General features: G+C 38.8%; 1 protein-coding gene across 5 annotated transcripts in view; it reads right to left on the bottom strand.

The window, feature by feature from the left end:
• Nucleotides 1–5,727, bottom strand: part of LOC149823132 (uncharacterized) — a 57,514-nt gene extending 51,787 nt beyond the window's left edge. For 4 of the 5 annotated variants that reach the window (XM_090018666.1, XM_090018672.1, XM_090018671.1 and 1 more), the window contains exon 1: nucleotides 5,432–5,727. The gene's annotated coding sequence lies outside the window, so the exon portion shown is untranslated. The remainder of the gene's footprint in view (nucleotides 1–5,431) is intronic. The other variant, XM_090018667.1, reaches the window with a different exon arrangement.
• Between the last annotated feature and the right edge of the window lie 8,593 nt (nucleotides 5,728–14,320).

Below are 14,320 nucleotides of genomic sequence, written 5' to 3'. Positions count from 1 at the left end.
TTGCAAATATTTTCCGAATTGGGTTTGGATCATATATGGGTTGAATTTTGGTGTTTATGCATTGATCCAAGACCCAAAATGGCTATTTGGATCGGATTTTGATCCAATTGGCCTCAAAATCCGAACTCATTCGATTGAAATTCGAATTGTAGTTCTTTAATACTCAAATGCATCTATGTATGGGTTTTTATCCTATAATTGATGCGCATTTCATGCCTCATCAACAGGGAGGGCTTGTCCCCTCCCCTGCGTACAACAAAGGTATAGAGGGCCGAGCCCTCCCCTGCAAAATAGGAAAAACAGGGAGGGGCTCAGTCCCTTCCCTGTTTATAGAGAAGGCACGAAGGGTCGAGCCCTCCCTACGGATAACGAGGGCAAGGAGGGTCAAGCCTTCCCCTGCGTACAACAAAGACAGGGAGGGTCGAGCCCGCCCTCCCCTACGAAATGGGGAAAACATGGAGGAGCTCGGCCCCTTCCATGTGTATAGAGAAGGCAGGGAGGGTTGAGGCCTCCCCTACGGATAACGAGGGCAGAGAGGATCGAGCCCTCCCCTGCGTACAACAAATGCAAGGAGGGTTGAGCCCTCCCCTATGAAATGGGGAAAACACGGAGGGGCTCTGCCCCTTCCTTGTATATAGAGAAGAGATAGGAAGAAGAGGACATAAGAAGAAGACAGAAGAAGGGGGTTGGGGGCGTACCTGTAACGCCCCGGATTTTCAAAACAAAGCTAAGTTAAAATTTTCATGAATTTCTTTTTTTTTTCTTTGCAGCGAAATTTAGAAAAGCTTTTAGCAGCAGAATCAGACGATAATGAGTCGTCAGTTTTAGAAAACTCCGAGCACGTTGCAGGTATGTGGCCAAGCAACTCATTGACCACCAAAGTGTTCCATTTTATCGAAAACACATGTTTATTACAACACTACTGCTTAGAAAAAGCAGTGTAGGTTCAATAAAAGGAAGCAGTACAACTCTGTCTAGAGAAACCCTAAAACTCGATACCGCCTTGCTCCGCATATCGCAACGCAGGTACAACACCTAAAATCCCCATTAAACGGGGTCAGAACCACTGATAGTCTGGTAAGCATGCAATCATGCATCCATTCAACTCAAGTACATATAATGACCACTCAGGGTCGCAGTTCGTAATAGCGACACTCAAGCCTCCAAGACTTAGCGTATATCGCAAGAGCCTCCTCAGGGCTATGAGTTGAACATTCGCTCAAGTCTTCACGACTTAGCCTTGACCTCTTCCGGATCTCAAAGTTATGTTTAGCTCAAGTCTTCATACTTGGCACATCTGTATCCCACGCATCTAAGGACAGCTCCTCGAACTTCGCTTAGTCGTGCGGATACAACATGGGTCTTTGCCCAGTCGGTCCAGTAGTATACCGAACATGACACCTTCACAAAGGTTATGCAGGACTAACTCAACAACGGTCATCCACGCATACATTCAAGCATCGCTGAACCTAAGTTAATGCATTGTTTCGATATTTAACCTCTTTCACCCTTGGTACGCGGGCGAAGCATTGTCCGGGCATCAACACGACGTTCTGGGGGTTGATTATTCTATGTATTTTAGATACCCAGAGGCCTGTTGACCCTATCCATAGTAGGGCAGTGTGTTTCAACTGGGAGAACCCTATTAGGCCCATATTTAGATGCATCCTCTACTTGCAGTAGTTGGGTTCAATCCTTAGATCTTAAGGATAACCACGACCCCAAAACCCATGAGTGACTGAGGCCATCGTGGACTCTATCAGGTCCAAAGTAAAATACGTGTCACTCAAGGCTGTACCATCACTGTCATTCCACAGTGAGCATAATTCCTGAAGGGGTCTGTCAGTCTTACAATTACTTGGACAGATATAAGCATGTCATTCAGACAGCCCGTGCTTTAGCACTACGAGAGTATGTACCCGACCTCATTCAGTCCGCCCCAACACAGTCATTACTGAGGGGGTACCTCTAACACGATTTTCAACCGCGGGGTATGTGTGACCTTAAGTCTTATTCATATGCATGCAGAACACCGCTCTTGGCACTTTAGCCACCACGAACATCACACCTCTTTTGGGTGGAAACAACACACTCTGGCTCATCAGCCCTTACGAGTCTGGTTGCGTAACCGTTCTCAATGAGCATGCATATGACTCGATCTAAATAGATCGGCTACTCGGCGTATTTCTACGCAACGAGTCCAAACCTAGTCAAGGCGCAACCTCTACTCCGGCTCAGCGGCTCTTACGAACAAGGTGCCCTCGTAGGCACAAGGATACGAACCGATCTGGCATCATTCCATCAACAGACATCATTATGTCGTTCAACTGGTTCTGGCAGCTCTTCTGCCAACCATTTCGTCAGCACCTCCTCTGCTCTATCGGCAGTGGTGCGACGAACCCTTCTACGTTGTAGAAGGCAAACCATAAACTGAGTAGCACTCTGCTATATGTCAGAGTATCCTGCTACGTTCTTTCTGAGCTATTCTTAGCTTCTTCAGAAATTTCTGCAGCACTTCCTCTCTTTTACGGAGAAAGCGTGCGTTTCTTTTATCCATCTCAGCGGCATCTCCTCTCTTTGGTAGGAAATCGCCACGCTTAATTCGGGGAAATGGATGTGCACCGTTGTGCGTACTTTGCATCCATCAAGGTTGCAGGAACCCTGGGCCATAGCCAGGCCATACGTAATTGACTTAGTCTTTACGTAAAGAGCATTTTGTCAAAAACCGAAGCCTTTCCAATAGGGGCTTCATTTGTCAAGCAGAATTTTGAACGAGGAGCGGTAAGGGAATCGCATTGGCGATTTGGAGTTTGATCTCCATTTGAACGCTCATTTACGCGCCATATATGTAGTATAAGCAGAAGCTTGTGCTTTATACAGCGGCGGCGTAAAGAAAATGCATATACTATTGTTCAGGGCGTGTAACTGAACGAAATATTCTACATATATAACAAAACAGGAGCCTTGGTATCGTTCGACGCGACGGCATAAGTAAATGCATAATCGGAAGTGCAGTAATCGGAAGTACAGAAAGCAGGGAGCCTTGGCATCATACGACGCGACGGCAAAGGTAAATTACATAGCCTGTGCGATATAAGACGCGTCGGCAGAATCAGCAGATATACACCTAGATCTGTATCCAACGATAGTTACGAGGCAAGCGAGTGAACACCGAAGTGTCCTAGAGGGATCAACCAAGAACTAGGGCGAGATACTATTTTTGAAGAACGCATATACTGCGCATTCGAACATATATATCTGACAATAGTTACGAGACGAGCGCGTGAACACCGAAGTGTCCTAGAGGGCTCAACCAAGAACTAAAGCAAGATACTACTTCAGAAAGTATATGCTATATACAAACAATCAAATACTTGAGAGAGATGGTTTAATGAAGCGAACTTACTTCAAATCGTGGAAGAAATGGCTCTGATTGCTTCAAACGCTTCGAACGAGGCTCGACTTCGAAAAAGGATCAACTACGAACTTCGGACGAAAAAGGACTTGGACTTTGACTTTTAACCAAACCAGGTTCAAGTCAAGTCAACTGGGTTTGGACTTAGGTCAAGTAGGTTCAGACCTAGGTCAGGTGGGTTAGGACCAGGTCAGGCATGATAAGACCAGATCAGGCAGGCTCAGGCTAAGTCAGGCAGGCTCAGACCAGGTCAAGTGGGCTCAGGCTAAGTCAGGCAGGCTCAGACCAGGTCAAGTGGGCTCAGGCTAAGTAAGGCAGGCTCAGACCAGGTCAGGTGGGCTCAGGTGGGCTAGGCTAGGTAGGGTAGGTTTGGGAAAAGGAGGAGAGAGAGAGGGGTTGGCGATTTTTAGAGAGAGGGGGGCTCCTCTATTTATAAGAAGTGAAACTTGGGCCCCAAATTTCACTTTTACCTCTTTACCCCTTGGCTTTTCAGAAATTCCCTTCATGGAAGGTGCTGGAAGGAGCTGGAAGGTCCTGGAAGGCTCTGGAATATTCTAGAATATTTTCTGAGAAATATTTCTGTGGATCCCACCAACATTTCTGTGGGTCCCGCAAAAATTTCGGGTTTTCGACGATTTTTTTCCGAAAAATTCTGAGTAGGTCATTATCTTCGTATTGATGCAACTAAGAAAGTTGGCTCGCAAGAATCCTTTGATTTTGTTCAGATAGGAAGTTATGGCTTCCAGAGTGTTTGAGCATATATTCGCGATTCGACGAATATCCTAAGTATAACTGGCTCGCAGGAATTGATTCGTTTCGCATTCTGAGAAAAAATGTTATTTTTACCGGTAAATGCCTCATGAATTTATTCAGATATTTTCTGAAAAATTGTGGGTCTTACAGTACCTGGAGGTCATCAACGTCGGCAGACAAGCGAGAGGGTCGAGCGAGGGGAGAGAGCACAGGAGGAGAGGGGGGTTGCCAGACGAGCTCGTCGGAAAACAAGATCGAGAGAGAGGGGGTGTCAAGGTTGGGGAGAGAGAAGAGGCGGTGGAGTGAGAGATCTCCGAGAGAGAGAGAGGGGGGGGGGGCATGTACCCGGTTCGGGTCGTCTGACCCAAAAGAATTTTTTTAAATGAATTTTACAAGCACCGACTTTCTAGAAATATTGAACAACAATTTATGAAACAGACATTCCCTATTTTTTTTAAATAGAAGAAAAATAAGAAATTTTCATTTCAAAAAAGTGCATATGAATCACATTTTTTTTGTTTAAAGAACATCTATAAATCACCAAATCAGAAACCACAAGCCTCAAGGAGGAAAATTTCCAAAACAGGAAATCACAGGTCACTACAAACACTTTTAAATAAAAATTATAATATATATATTTTTTCTAAATTCTGTCCAGATTTCATTTCCAACATGCAACTACAGTTAAAATGATTCAAATGATAAATTAAACATGTTAATTCAAAATACACCATTCTATACATACATCTAATCTCAAAACAGGAAAAATGGTAGGCCTCTATGGATTCTTTTGAATGATTTTTTTCTTTTCTAAATTTCTTTCTAGTTTTTATTTTCAGCATGTTAAAATATTTAATATGATTCAGATACACATATAAACTTGCTAAGATAGAGTATCTAAGTTTGTTCATGCATCCAATATTAAAACAGGGATATCGCAGGGCCTTCTTCCCCTTTTTTTCAAAACAACTAGGACAACATTATATCAGAACTTTACTCAACAACAGAATAGCATAAGGCATGGCTTCAGAAATAAAAATCAGATTTTTATCATATTTTTATGCATACCAAAATCAAATGCATGAGCATATATATTAACAGAAAAACAAAATTTCAATTCACCCAGGGCAACCAATATATATCTAATTTTCCCCTTCGCTTTTTTTTTCCTATATCCAGAATGAAATCATAAAAAAAAATGAAATGGGAGGGTCTCACTTTTTTTTTCATCTAAAATGCAGCCTTAAGGATTGAGATCCTCACCTTTTGCTCCAGCTCGTCCTCCTCCTTGAGGACGCCCAAACACAAGGGAGAACAACAAAATAAGAGAAAAAAAACTAAAACAAACAAGGAAGAATAAGAAATAGGAAGGAGAAGAAGGTAGAGGGGTAGGGTTGGCCTACCTTGGTCGGTCCTCCCTCAAATCCCCAATGAACAAGGGCGTCTCCTCTACGACAGCAACAAGAAAGAGAGGAAGAAGAGGGTGGCGCACCACTTGTGGTCGTTGGAAATGGGGTCGGTGGACGAAAGAAGAAGGGGCGTGAGAGAGAGGGTTTGGACATGAGAGAGGAGGGAGAGTTAGGGCTGAAAAATGGACTGAGGGTGAAGGTCGTGAGAGGGAGGGGTGGGTACCGGGTTTTGTCCCACCCTACCCTGCTCTGATCGAGGTCCAAATAGGATCCAATTAAATCCAAACAGGGGCGTAAGACTCTAGTTGGCCCACTTAGTTGGTTAACTGGGTTCAAACCTAGTTGGAACCAACTCCCACATAGGTTTGCCACATGGCTGAGCTTAACTGACCCTGGCAGGGTCAACCCTGTTGGGGTTGGTTGGTGTGGGCGGCAGCCCATACACTGCAAGAACCAAACTGCTCTTGCATGCCAAAAAAATTATGAATGAGTACCCTGAACCCATTTTTAACCTTTTTCATGTGTGAAAAATGATAACATATGCCATTTGACCAATCGAAAATGGTCGTAAATGGCCTTCTCATAGTTGACCCCATTGGGTCAACTCAGGATTAGACAAAATTGATCTTAATGACCAAAATGCCTTAAAACAACCCTGAAATGCCCACAATGCCCATGAAACTTGTTGGGCTCGCTCCATACTCGCTTCAACTCTGACAATACAAGAGGATCCTGGGGGGCATTTAAGGAATATGGAACAAAACTCATCTCATCGAGTTTCGATGAAATAAAGACCGATCTTCTCAAAAAATGCATGAGAATGGCATCCTACACTGAGAATCTAAGAATGAACCTCAAAAAAATCTATTATCCAAAAAATACAAAAATAGGAAAAAATGTCATATTTTACATTAAACTTATCCTTTTTAGATCAAATATTAGCCAAAATCTAATCATCCATGCATCTTTTAAGGTTTTCTTCCATCCAGGTGGCAACCCTCCCTAGTGACTGCATTTTTAATCACAAAACTATAGAATTTTGATTTTATTTAAAAGAAAAATTAAAGCATATTGTATTATCTTTTCAACGTACCAAATTGTGCCTTGATCTGACATATGAATTGAAGGTTACGATCAAAACAAGTTAGCTTATTATAATGGATTTGAAATACAATCCGAATATGGAGGTATGAAATTCTTATATACAGATCCTAAAAAACTTCTAGAAGCCTCATCTACGCTCCTAGATTCTTATCTTCTTAGAAAACCCTAGGAGCCACCTAAAACCTTACCCTATTTTCTTAGAGATAAGCCTTCCTAATCTCTTAGAGATTACTTTCACCTTAGATTCATTGAACTTAGTGAGTTTCATGTTGCTTGACTCCTAAACTAGGTAATTCTAAGAAATAGGATTCAACTTAATAGCAACCACCAATCAGAAAGAGACCTTCAAACCTGCAACAAAAACTATAAATAGAGGTCATCCCCTTTATTCTAGCCATTTAATACCCAAGTATCCAAACTCTGTTGCACGTAATGTCCAACCTAGCTTCTTAGAACCCAACACCGAGACTATGCCCACGCAAGTCTATCCCAACTGAGCCAACCTAAGTCTAGTCTAGGTCTAAATCTATTGTCTCAGCCAACCAACTAAAGCTCATGCAGAAAGGACTATCAAGCCCAAGGTGAGATTCCATTTGATTTGACCCATTTGAAACACCCATTTCAGATCGCGAGTTGCCCAAGGTCTATATTGTCTCAGCCAACCTTTCGTAGACCTCCCACTTTATGAGTTGGACTAATTCATGCTCATAAAACAATTGGAAGAAGGTCTAGGGATACAATATAGACCTGGGACACAAACACAAACAATACAAGGCTAAACAAGTGGTTTCGGCTAGCCTATAACTAAATATATAATGTTTAATTCATTGAGGCATAACTCAAGAAATACAAACAATTCATGTGTGTAAATTGCTCAGTAGATGTTTCTCAGAATATGCTTTACAATGCACCAAAGAACGTAGAGAAGCTCTTCAGGACAAGTGAGATGTGGTCCTCTAAAGATAGGCCAAAATAGAGACTTACGTGCCAAGGGATGGTTCCTATGCACAACTACGCTTGTGCACATGAGACTATCCCAACTTCCAAGTTGTGTATCTCTGCACCTACGCACTTCTACTGTGCGTAACTTGACTCGTGTGAAGCCATGCTGCACAATTCATGAGAGATATCTCGAGATGTACAATTTCAAGTGATGGCACAAGCCCTGCCTGCAATGCACTCTGATCTGCAGCAAACTATGCACACCATGGGGAATCATCACATGCGTTTGATGGCATAATGGGTTATTCGACCCCTAAATCAACCAAATGGATGTGGAGTCGCCTAAGGCTACAGTGTCGTAGGTGGCCCACATTCTTCAATATCAAATGGATGGTAAACATGGGTAGGAATGCAAGCACATAGTCAGGACCACATCAAATATGTGGATGAATCCTTCCCTACAATAAGTTCATATATCAAAGAAAGTGAGCTATTAAAACCAACTCCAGAATTTGTTTTATGGAAATGGTCCCACCAACTTGTGTTGAGTTAGATAAAGACCACAATTACATATATTATATGTGTCTCATATGTCGGGGAATCATGTATTGCGTTAGAACAATCTTATGTGTCTCACTCAAGTATTTGTATTCTTTAGTTAAAGCATGACCTTTAGATTGTGAAAAAAGAGGAAAAGTTTGTTGGAATATTTGAATTATGTCAAGTTCTTTACAAATTTTGTGTGCACAGTTAATTAACATGTCTCTGATGAAGACTAGGTTCAATACACTTTGGTGTAAGTTTTATAAAATATATTTTTAAAAAGATATTTTCAATAAAAACGTTTGTGTAAACCGAACACCAAATAATAAAAACCGGTTCACATTAAGTGTGAGATCCGGGTCGAACTCACGGAACGAGACGAAATCTAAGTATTCCAATCAGAAGCACACTTTTAATGCCTTAAAAATAAAAAATTTTAAAGTGCAATAAATAAGCATGTAAACCCTATTACAAAATGTCGAGCAAAAGGGAAATTAATACAACTCAATTAAATGTGACCTAAAGCTCTACTTTAACTAAAATAAAAAGAAAAAGAAAATGCCTCTGCTCGTGAACCACGATCGTTGCATGTAGGTGTCAAAATTTGGGTGCGTCCACCTCAACACCAACCTTCTAGCCCACGACAACCATTTGCACAAACACAAACAAGCAAGCCATACAACACGAACAACCAATCCAACATCTCCCAACAGACTAGATTGAGGAGAGAGTGAGCTTGGCCTGATGGAGTGTGCAGCAGCCTCTCAGAGTTGCTCTCACGTTAAACCTGCAAAAAAAGAAAAGAAAAAATAGAAAAGAAAAAGAAGAAGAAGAAGAAGAAAGAAAGGGAAAAGAATAAATAAGAAGAAGAAGTCGCTGATAGAAGAAGAAGAGAGAGGAGGGGATTCACGTGAGATGGGAAGAGGGGAAAAAGGAGAGGGGTGTGTGTTGTAGAGAAGGCCAAACTAGTTTCATGCCCCTCTATGGCTACTTTTTATATTAGGTTTTTAGGTTAGAATAAAAATTATAAAACTATTCTCAAATTAAAAACTACTTCAAAAGACTACCTACATTTAGCCCAAATTACAAAAATGAGGTGGCGCCAAGTAGAAAGGATGTTTTCAAAATTTTCTTAATTAACCACTATAGATTTGGGTTAATTGGACTACAAATCACGTGTGGATCAGATCCAAGATCCATTAGACGTTATTTGAATTGGATATAGAACCAGTTGTACTTGAAATTTGCTTCAAAACCATAAAATGACTATAACTTTATCGTTTTAACTCCAAATTGGACGAAGTTTGAACCATGGCATCATGACATTCGAAACATCATAAATATGGGTATCAAAACAATAAAAGATACATAAATGCATTTTCATGCATTATCAAATTCTCTTGTGCTTATTGTTTGCCAGTCCTCGAGAAAACGTTATTCCAAAACTAAGAGAAAGAAAAACCTATATGAAAAACAAAAACAATAATACAAAACTAATGTATAATATCTAACTCACTTTCATAGAAATCATGGTTGCATTTAACGTATGCTACAAGCCGTTTAAACCCCTAGGTTACCCTAGTGGACGAGTGCGATCTCGTGAGGGTTTTCAGTGATGATACCCGCAAACATCTTTGTCATGCGTACTTATACAATTTTTAAAAATATTAGGCAATTAAAGCTATTTTCAACAAATATATTTCATGAAATCATATTCTTTTTCATTTTTTGAATCAGCAACACCTCCATAGTAGAAATTATATATATATATATATATATATATATATATATTTAGAATTCACCATTATCTATGCTTTATTCTTAGAGAAACTTGCCCACTCATGTCACCATCTACTATCATTACACGAATGTTTTGCACAGTTTTGCAAAAAAATTCAAAGCAATGTTTTTCTTTTTCTTTAAGCTCTTATTATATTTTTATTCTTTTTTCCTGAGCATTGTGTCAATTTTTGGATTTTGTGACCTATGTAACGAGCTTTGAGCCAGTGACTCCCAGACCAGACGACCTTAGGGCACTAAATACAGAGTGCTCCTCAAACTTAATCACTCGAGTCACTACACTCTAGATTTTTATAGCTACTTATAGTTTTTCTCTCTATCATGTGCAATATCTCCACTGATCGAGCTTTCTAATGGATTCATGTAACGAGCTTTGAGCTGGTGGCTCCCAAGCCAGATGGCTTTAGGTCACCAGGTGTAGAACACCCCTCAAACTTAATTGCTCGAATCCAAAATGACCCATGTGTCAGTTAGACAAAGAGTTTTGATAGTCTTAGATGCCTTATTCGCGCGAACACAGACATTTCAACTCGCATCTGAACCCAGCTACTAAGGATCTTATTCATATGAGTGCAAGCACTTTAACTTGTGTCTTAGCCCAACTATTAAGAACGAAACAACTAAAAACATCAAAATACTACTTGCGTGCTCTTTATTTCTTTACTTGCTAACACTGCTCATTTAAAAAAAAACAGTGCATTTTCATCTTTATAAATCAAAGTAGAATCTAACAATTATAAACAAGTATTTTCTTCAAAAATTACATAAATAACCTATTCGTCTAAATCCATTTCAGAAAAAAAATTTACATGGGGCTTAAAAATCATCTCAAAATGCCAAAAACAAGAAAAAATAGTCATATATTGTTAAAAATTGCTTCAAAATGCCTAATTTTATTAGTTTTAATAAAACTAATACATGGACAATTTTTTTTTGAGGTATGCATCATACCTTTCCCCCATGCTTGAATGTCACTGTCCTGAGTGACACTCCCCTATGCTTAAATGAAACTATATGAATGCATGAGTGCACACAAAGAACAACACGAAAGAGGAAAAAGAAAGATACGACCTGATATTTATGTTGGAGCTTGCTTGATAAGATGACTCATTCTGCACTACCATGCATATGTAGGGCTCCTCAATGTCTTGTATTCTACAAAAAAAAACTCATACACATTGAAACACATCAAATCATAATATATGCATGACTCTATTCTGATTCTATCTAAAACAAAGCAAAATCAGAAAAATCATCCTATCTGTCATGAGTTGCCTCTCATGCAGCGCTAAGTTTTACGTCTTTAGCCAAACGGATCTCTATTTATCTTTCCTCGTCCATGAGATCAATGGACTCAAGGTTATGCTTAATTAGGATATTTGAGATATATAGTTTCATCCTTTGCCCTGTCCACTATGTATCCTAAAACTATACTCTGTTGGTTTATGGAATGGCACTTTTGTCAGTAATGAATGTGATTAGTCTCCACACATTTTTGAAGATCTTTTTGAAACTTATGGGGAAAATTCTCAGATAATGAGCCATAAGCCAAAAAGTCATCTATAAAAAATTTTAAATGTTGTGGATTGAATTGCTCTCATTGACGATTAGTGTCACCCACATGGAAACATTCATCATTTCTCGCCGGTCTCGTGGCAGCATCAAAGATGTTTAATTGTATTTTCTTGTTGTCAAATGAGACATCCATCGCCCCAGTACCATAATTAATACAAGTATTGACAGTGGCCAAGAATGGTCTGCCCAAAATGATGAGTGTCTGGCGAACTGATGTGACTTTTTCAATAAAGCATTTTAAAAATGTTTTTTCATTAAAAATTGGTATACTTTCTAAACATTTTATCAAACCTTGTTTTCTGATTAAAAATGTGTCCTATGTTCTTTGCTACATTTTGAAAGATATGCCACAAACATAGGCAATGATGTGCATATGGTCATACATGAGACACTGCAGCCACAATTACATGATCACCGCCATATATGAGACGCTGCAGCTGCAATTGCATGATCACCATCTGTAAGTACAACTCTAGAGTGCTTCCCATTCATTGTATGTGTAAATACTCTGAACAATCACTCAAAGGTTTCCTTGGTCTGGTCATACAAAAAAGCGTCACCTAATATGCAACTCTATGAGTGATGGTTCACTCCGACAAACTGCGCAAATGGCCACTGTTCCGTATTAATCTTCACTGTCGTATAAAAAAGAAGCACATCATTGAAACATGTATAATTTACTCTTGACTTTGAATCTGTCCAAAACATATTCACAACATACCCATCTTCATCCAGTTGCATTGCACTAAAGAAACTAGGGTCATTGCTTGAATTCTTCTATAGGTAATCAACCAAAGAACATATTTCTCCATTCTTCATGTTGTTTGACATTTTCTTTCTCAAATGGTTTTTTAGATCCATAGGTGTGAATGGTAAATTCTCGTGACTACCATCAATGTGCATGCACAAATTATATGTCTTCCTTGGTGCAATGCTGGCGCTATCAGCTATTTCAGCAATTGCAGCATGCACTTTAGTTACTTTACGATGTGACCTTAACATAGGAGTCATAAATGAAGGGGTTAATTCATGGTTATGATCATTGATTAAAGTATGAACTACACATTTCTCATTCAGAAGTTTTCTTAACACCATTCTCGCTGGACAATCACATCTTGAATCTCACTTGCTCCTTGTTGAATTTCCACTTGACTTCTTTCAACCTTGCTTAGAACAAACATATGCCTTTCTCACCATGACACCATGTATATTTTTTGCCCAAGAATACCTTCTAACACTGAAGCCAAGTTTTAAGTCATAATCATTATAAAATTTATATGCAGCTTTCTCATTATGAAACTGCATTCCCTCTACGGGAACAGAGTCAAGTGTACTATCATGTAGACTTAAGGTGCTTACATCTTTGTCAAGTGCACTGTCATGATCGTCTACCTCATTATCGAATTGCATTTCGTCTGATGAACTATCATTATCGAATTGCATTTCGCCTGCTAGAATATTCAAGTCTGGAGTGAATCAAATGCCTGCACCATTCTTATCATGTGCATCATTAGTGCACATATTCACTTCTTCAAGTGCATCGATAGTATAGATGTTTGTTGCTTCATGCCTTTCCAGTGATTGAGACACATCATCTTCACTGCAACTAGTTGATATGCTCAACACTGTCATGAGCAAAATATCAATTTACGTTAGCCAGCGCATACGTTTACTACAATTTATTCAAGATGCATATAACAACGACCACTGATTAGTTAAGCAAGTCAAAGAAACGATTGAATGAATCACAGTATCAAAACAACAACATAATATATTACAAATTCAGCATAATATATTACAAATCGATATTAGCAACCGTTTACCATATCTAACAAATCGACACTATAAAACACATAATATCTTACAAATTGATATACGACAATTCAACATAATATATTACAAATCCATATTAACAAATAAAACAATATCTCCCAAATCGACATTGGAAAACACATAACATCTTACAAATCACTATACAGAAATTCAACATAATATATTACAAATCAAGATTAACAACCACAACAATATCTCATAAATCGATACTAGAAAATACATAATATCTTACAAATCGATATAAGACAATTCAATATAATATATTACAAATCGATATTAACAAACAAAACAATATCTCACAAATCGACACTAGAAAACACATAACATTTTACAAAATGATATACGATAATTCAACATAATATATTACAAATCGATATTAACAATCAAAACAATATCTCAAAAATCGACACTGGAAAATACATAACATCTTACAGATCAATATACAGCAATTCAACATAATATATTATAAATCGATATAAACAACCAAAACAATATCTCAAAAATTGTCACTAGAAAACACATAATATGTTATAAATCGATATACGGCAATTCAACATAATATTACAAATCAATATTAACAAACAAAACAATATCTCACAATTCGACACTAGAAAATACATAATATCTTACAAATTGACATACAACAGTTCAACATAATATATTACAAATCAATATTAACAAACAAAACAATATTTCAAAAATTGATGTAAGTGTTACTACAATCGCAATTTGCGTTACATTGCATATACTGAGTGAATGGACGATACTGGATGGGGTAGAGGCCCTTGCTTGCATCTGTAACCAAGCATTTTTGTCAACAGGTCCCAGCGTCTTACAAATGTCTTCAAGTTTCCAACTGTCGAAACGATAAAATCTACCTGATAACAAAACAATGCCTTAATGACACTCACGACGACATACGTTCTTCAACAATGGCATGATGACA

The sequence above is a fragment of the Nuphar pumila genome, chromosome 10 (genome assembly GCF_984573655.1).
Source record: "Nuphar pumila chromosome 10, dmNupPumi1.hap1.1, whole genome shotgun sequence".
Classification (NCBI taxonomy): domain Eukaryota; kingdom Viridiplantae; phylum Streptophyta; class Magnoliopsida; order Nymphaeales; family Nymphaeaceae; genus Nuphar; species Nuphar pumila.
The sequence above is the reverse complement of the archived record's forward strand: the minus strand, read 5'-3'. Positions and strand labels throughout refer to the sequence as shown.